We start from the raw sequence: 5,856 nt of genomic DNA, 5'->3' as shown, positions 1-5,856 counted from the left end.
GTGGAGGGACGGATATGTATTCTGGGGAGCAAGGCGGAGCTGGCGTCACTGAACGAGGCCAATGCCGAGATACAATCAGTTACTGACTCGGTCAGTTTCACTCCCCCCTCTCCATCTCCGTCTTCCCTCGGTCCAACTCTTCCCCCGTCTCCGGGTGGCCGAAGGACCGATGTGACAGTGGTGAGGAGCGATAGAGAGTGAGGGAGAGATATGTTAAAATACAAAGGGTAGAATATAGGGGCAAGAATGGGAGAGTGCGGGTAGGTAGGTTGAAGCGGGTGAGAGTGGGATGAGCGAGGCGGACGAAGGGCGAGTGGGTGCAGTGAGAGAGGGTGAAGAGACGCACCTAGGGAAGGAAGAAAGAAGGTGGAGGGGAAGAAAGTGAGCAGCGATAGAGGGTGGGGAGGCAGAGAGGGAGAATAATTTTAAGAGAAAGTTGGTGAAACGAGAGAAGGAGAGCAGGAGAGAGAGAACAGGGGTGGGATAGAGAGGGAGGGAAGCAGAGAGAGAGAAAGGAAGGAGTGAACTAGAGTGGAGGTGGGAGAGATGGAGAGGGCTGGGGCGGAGGAGAGTGTGGGAGTGATTCCGAGAGGAACAGAGGGGATTGTGTACGTGAGAGAGAGGATGGGGGAGAGAGTGAGAGACAGAGAGAGGGAGAGATGAGAGAGAGAGAGAAAGGGGAGAGAGAGATTGCAATGGACTGTTGGGATGAGAGACGGAGTGAGTGCCAGTGGGAGAGATGAGTAAGAATGGAGAAAGGGAGAGACGTGCAGCAAATGGGACAAGCAAAGGGCAGAGAGGAGGAGTTGTAACGGAGAACAACACACACAAAATGCTGGAGGAACTGAGTGAGTCAGGCAACATCTATGGAAAATAATAAAGAGTAGACTTGTCGGACCGAGACCCCTCTTCAGGACCGAGATCAGCAAGATGAGAGGATTCGATCAGTGGGGAGTAAGAACTTTCCGAGGATGCCCCAGGATAGTTTGTTAGATTACAGTAAGTGAGAAGTACTATATAAAATAAAAAAAACACAGTCCCAAGTCTAAAACAACGAGTGAAGGAATTGATGAAGGAACAAATGATAAGAACGATCAGCTAAACACGTTTAAACAGAGTACAGGATCATTGGTACAGTCACAAGTTTCAACCCCTTTGTGTCGGTCAGAGACTCTGGTTTCCAATGACTGCCCTGGAGACTCTGAAAGTCATTACAAACAATTGCATTTCCGATCCGAAGGCAGAAATTCAACACTGATACTACTTTTAAACAGCTGGCATTTCATTTCCTGTCTAAGGGTGCGAGTCAGTTGCAAAACTAAAATTAACCCTTTCCTAATTAGATGTGGATAGGCAGGATTTTACATTGATGTAAGTCCGCTTATTCTTGAAAACATTATCAATCATGTTTTACTTTGCCAGTTGACACATGTGGCTCATCTCCAGAAAGTTCTTCATCACGTTCTATCATAGCTCACATATGCATGTTCAAGGTCTCATCGATCCAAAGCATGAAGACTTGAAGACCTCATGTTCCACATTATTTTAACTGAGATGCTTGTTCATTGTCAGTACAGCGAGCAGACAACTCAGTTCCAAATAAAACCATCTGTTTAACCCTCTGAGAGAAGCGGTGTAAAAGGGGAGGGAGACGGGAAGAGACGGGGGAGTGGGAGAGTGGGGGAGAGAGGGGGAGAGGGGGAGAAAAGGGACGAGTGGGGAGAGGTTGGAGAAAGGGAGAGGGAGAAACAGAGGGGAGAGAGAGGTGAGGGGAGGGTGGAGGAAGAGGAAGATGAGAGTGAGGGAAGAGAGGTGTGAGAGAGAAAGAGCGAGAGGGGAAGAGAGTGCTTAAGAGTAGGAGAGTGGGGTATACTGCGGAGGAAAAGGGAAGCAGAGAGTTCGGAGAGACGGAGAGAGAGTGGGCGGACTATGGGAAGAGAGTGTGGAAGAGGGGAAGAGAGTATGAGAGGGAAAAGGAGAGAGAGGATAGAGGACAGAGAGATAAATGAGAGAGAGTAGAGAAAGTTGAGAAAGTTGAGAGAGGGGAGTGAGTGGCGAGAAGGGAGAGTGGGGAGAAAGGAGAGAGAAGGAAGGGAGGAGAAGGGAAAAGGAGAGAGAGAAAAAAGAGAAAGGTAGGGAGTGAAAGCGAGGTTTATAGGCAGGAGAGTGGCGAAGGAGGTTGGGAGAGAAATGGAAGGGTATAGAGTCGGAGGTGCCTCGCCTCACCTTGCCTTGATGATGGATGCTGCTTTTCCTTTTGTAAAGGCAGAGGTTGAAGACTTTTGTTTGGACAGGGTATGAAAGGATACGGTGAGAAGGCAGGAAAATGGGGCTCGGAGGAAAAATGGTTTTACCATGATGAAGTGGCAGAGCAGTTTCGATGGGCCAAATGGCCTAATTCTGCTTCTATATCTCATGGTTTTATGGTCTAAAAGCAGCCTCTCATTCAATGTCAGCAAGAGCAATGAACTGATTCTGGACTTTGGAGGAGGAAACAGGAGGTCCACGTGGCAATCGTCATCGGGGCTCAAAGGTGGAGACGTTCAGCAACTTTAAATTCCACAATATTAACATTTCAGAGGATATGTTCCGAGCGCGGGACATAAGTGCAATTACAAGACAGCAGGAAGTGTCTGTCCTTGCTAAGAAGCTTATGTGGATTCAGAATGACATATAAAACCTTGACAAACTTCGACAGATCTGTGGTGGGGAGCATGTTCAGTGGTTGCATCATGGCCTGGTATGGAAATACTAAGGCCTTTAAACGGAATATCCTACTAGAAATAGTTGATACGACCGGTACATCACGGGTAAAACAATCTTCACAACTGAGTACATTTCCATGGAGTGCTGTGGCTTGAAAGCAGCAACAATCATCAAAGACCCCCACCACCCAGGCCATGCTCTCTTCTCAACGCTGCCCTCAGGAAGAAGGTGCATGAGCCTCAACACCAGGTTCTGGAACAGTTATTATTACTCAACTAACGGGATCCTGAACAAGAGGGGTTAATTTTACTCAAATTAACTTGCCCCATCACTGAACTGTTCCCACAACCAATGGACACAATCAACAGCTCTTCATCTCATGTTCTTGACATTTATTTCTTGGTTATTTATTATTTATTTTTTCCTTCATATTGGAATGTTGTTGTCTTTTGCACAAAGTTGTTTTTTTTTATCCTGTTGCGTGCGATATTTCATTTATCTTATTATGGTTCTTGGAATAACTGTGTATGCCCACAAAATAATGTCACGTACACTGTCACGGGTTAAAGAACCAGCAGAAATGGAAAACACTTTGGAGTCTAGTATTGCTATTAGCTAATGGTATTTAGTAGTAACTACGCAAACAGGTTAGCAAAGATTGTGTGTATATATGTGTGTGTGTGTGTGTGTGTGTGTGTGTGTGTGTGTGTGTGTGTGGAAATATATGAAAACCAACTTTGTTCAGGTCTAGAGGAATAATAGATAGTCTTACGATGATGAGTAAAGTTCAGTTCAGTTTGTGGAATTTAGTTGAGTAGTGATGGAGAGAGAGAGAGAGATTTGAGTCTTCAGGTGAGCTGACGCCGTCAATCTTCCCGTTGTCCTCCAAAATCCTTTGGAAGTCACCGACTGTGACAACAACAAAGTTCACCGTTTTTTCCTGTGGTGGAATTATCAATCCAGGCGAGGGATGGACACTAGAATAACTCTCCACCGGTCACACCCTTTTCACACTGTGAGAGCCACTGATCGATCAGCCTGATCGATCCTCCAAAACTCACTTTTTCTGTGGGCACAACACAGGGTACTGACAGGGTAAGGCGGGAGGGATGTTTTAAGTGACTGAGACAGACAGAGTCTCACAGGGTACTGACAGGGTAGGGCGGGATGGATGTTTTAAGTGATTGAGACAGACAGAGTCTCACAGGGTACTGACAGGGTAGGGGCGGGAAGGATGTTTTAAGTGACTGAGACAGACAGAGTCTCACAGGGTACTGACAGGGTAAGGGCGGGAGGGATGTTTCCATTGACCCCTTGTGCTGTTCTGCCTGTCACTCAGAACATGCCCGACCTTTGACCTCAGCGCCACGTTCCTGCAACTTTCCCAGCATCGCGGAGCCACTAAATTTGCTCCTTGAATTTAGAATCCTTGTCGAGAAAATTCCAAAGATTCACTGCACTCTGGGTGGGGACCTCGGATATTGAGTCTGTAAGTCTCCCCAGCCGGGGGAGACATCGTTCCTGCCCCTACCCTGTAAATACCCTGTGAGATACTCTGTCCCGGTCAGAGCACCTCTTATTTCTCTAATTCTGAGACAGGCCCAGTGCGATAATTGGTGCGGGAGCATTGCAATGGATGAGCACGTCAGTGCATTTCTCCTGTATTGTCCAAGAGCCTGATGGTTGAGGTGTTGAGGTCTGAACCTGGTGCGAATCCTGAGGCTTTTGTACCGTCTACCCGATTGCAGCAGTGTGAAAAGAGCCTGGTCTGGTTGGTGAGCATCTCTGAAGATGGATGCTGATTTGCTACGACAGAGTTTCATGTAGATGTGCTCGATGTTTGCGAGAGCTCCACCCATGATGTACTGGGCCGAGTCCAATACTTTGTGCCGGTTCATGAAGAGGGCGATGAACTACTTTGTTCGTCGTGATCCATGTGAACCTTTCAAACCAGCAGCTTTGACCACAGGAACTTCAGACAAAGGTCAGCGCGGAATGTCCTGCAGTTACTACAGGAGAAGGACTGGATGGACACAGTGGAGTGGTTCCCTGAGCAGAGAGTCCAGACCATCTGACAGGATGCCTCATCACCAGATCACACCAACAGGCACCAAGACATTACCTGGCTGACCGTGAGAGGGGCCCTCCCAGTTTGATCCTTGCTACATGCCCGGAGATCACTCCCACAGCGCGCTGCCCCGAGATTACTGCAGTGGAGACGAAACGGTTACTCACCTCTTTGCGGACTGCGGGCTGGCGAAGATATGTGGAGAAAGATGCAAGGGCCTGTGCCACAGCAGCCGCGTGACAGAACGCTCACTGATCCTCGGGCTGTTCCCAAGACGCACAGGAAAACGGACATCAAGTGCTGCTGGAAGGCTTATTCAGAAAGTTAGAAGGCATGGGATCCAGGGACGTTTGGCCAGGTGGATTCAGAATTGGCTTGCCTGCAGAAGGCAGAGGGTGGTGGTGGAGGGAGTACATTCAGACTGGAGGATTGTGACTAGTGGTGTCCCACAAAGATCTGATCTGGGACCTCTACTTTTCGTGATTTTTGTTAACGACCTGGATGTAGGGGTAGAAGGGTGGGTTGGCAAGTTTGCAGACGACACAAAGGTTGGTGGTGTTGTAGCTAGTGCAGAGGATTGTCAAAGATTGCAGAGAGACATTGATAGGATGCAGAAGTGGGCTGAGAAGTGGCAGATGGAGTTCAACCCGGAGAAGTGTGAGGTGGTACACTTTGGAAGGACAAACTCCAAGGCAGAGTACAAAGTAAATGGCAGGATACCTGGTAGTGTGGAGGAGCAGAGGGATCTCGGGGTACATGTCCACAGATCCCTGAAAGTTGCCTCACAGGTGGATAGGGTAATTAAGAAAGCTTATGGGGTGTTTGCTTTCATAAGTCGAGGGATAGAGTTTAAGAGTCTCGATGTAATGATGCAGCTCTATAAAACTCTGGTTAGACCACACTTGGAGTATTGTGTCCAGTTCTGGTCACCTCACTATAGGAAGGATGTGGAAGCATCGGAAAGGGTACAGAGGAGATTTACCAGGATGCTGCCAGGTTTAGGAAGTATGCATTATGATCAGAGATTAAGGGAGCTAGGGCTTTAGTCTTTGGAGAGAAGGAGGATGAGAGGAGTCATGATA

Source organism: Mobula hypostoma, chromosome 5 (genome assembly GCF_963921235.1).
Source record: "Mobula hypostoma chromosome 5, sMobHyp1.1, whole genome shotgun sequence".
In the NCBI taxonomy this organism is placed as follows: domain Eukaryota; kingdom Metazoa; phylum Chordata; class Chondrichthyes; order Myliobatiformes; family Myliobatidae; genus Mobula; species Mobula hypostoma.
The sequence above is the reverse complement of the archived record's forward strand: the minus strand, read 5'-3'. Positions refer to the sequence as shown.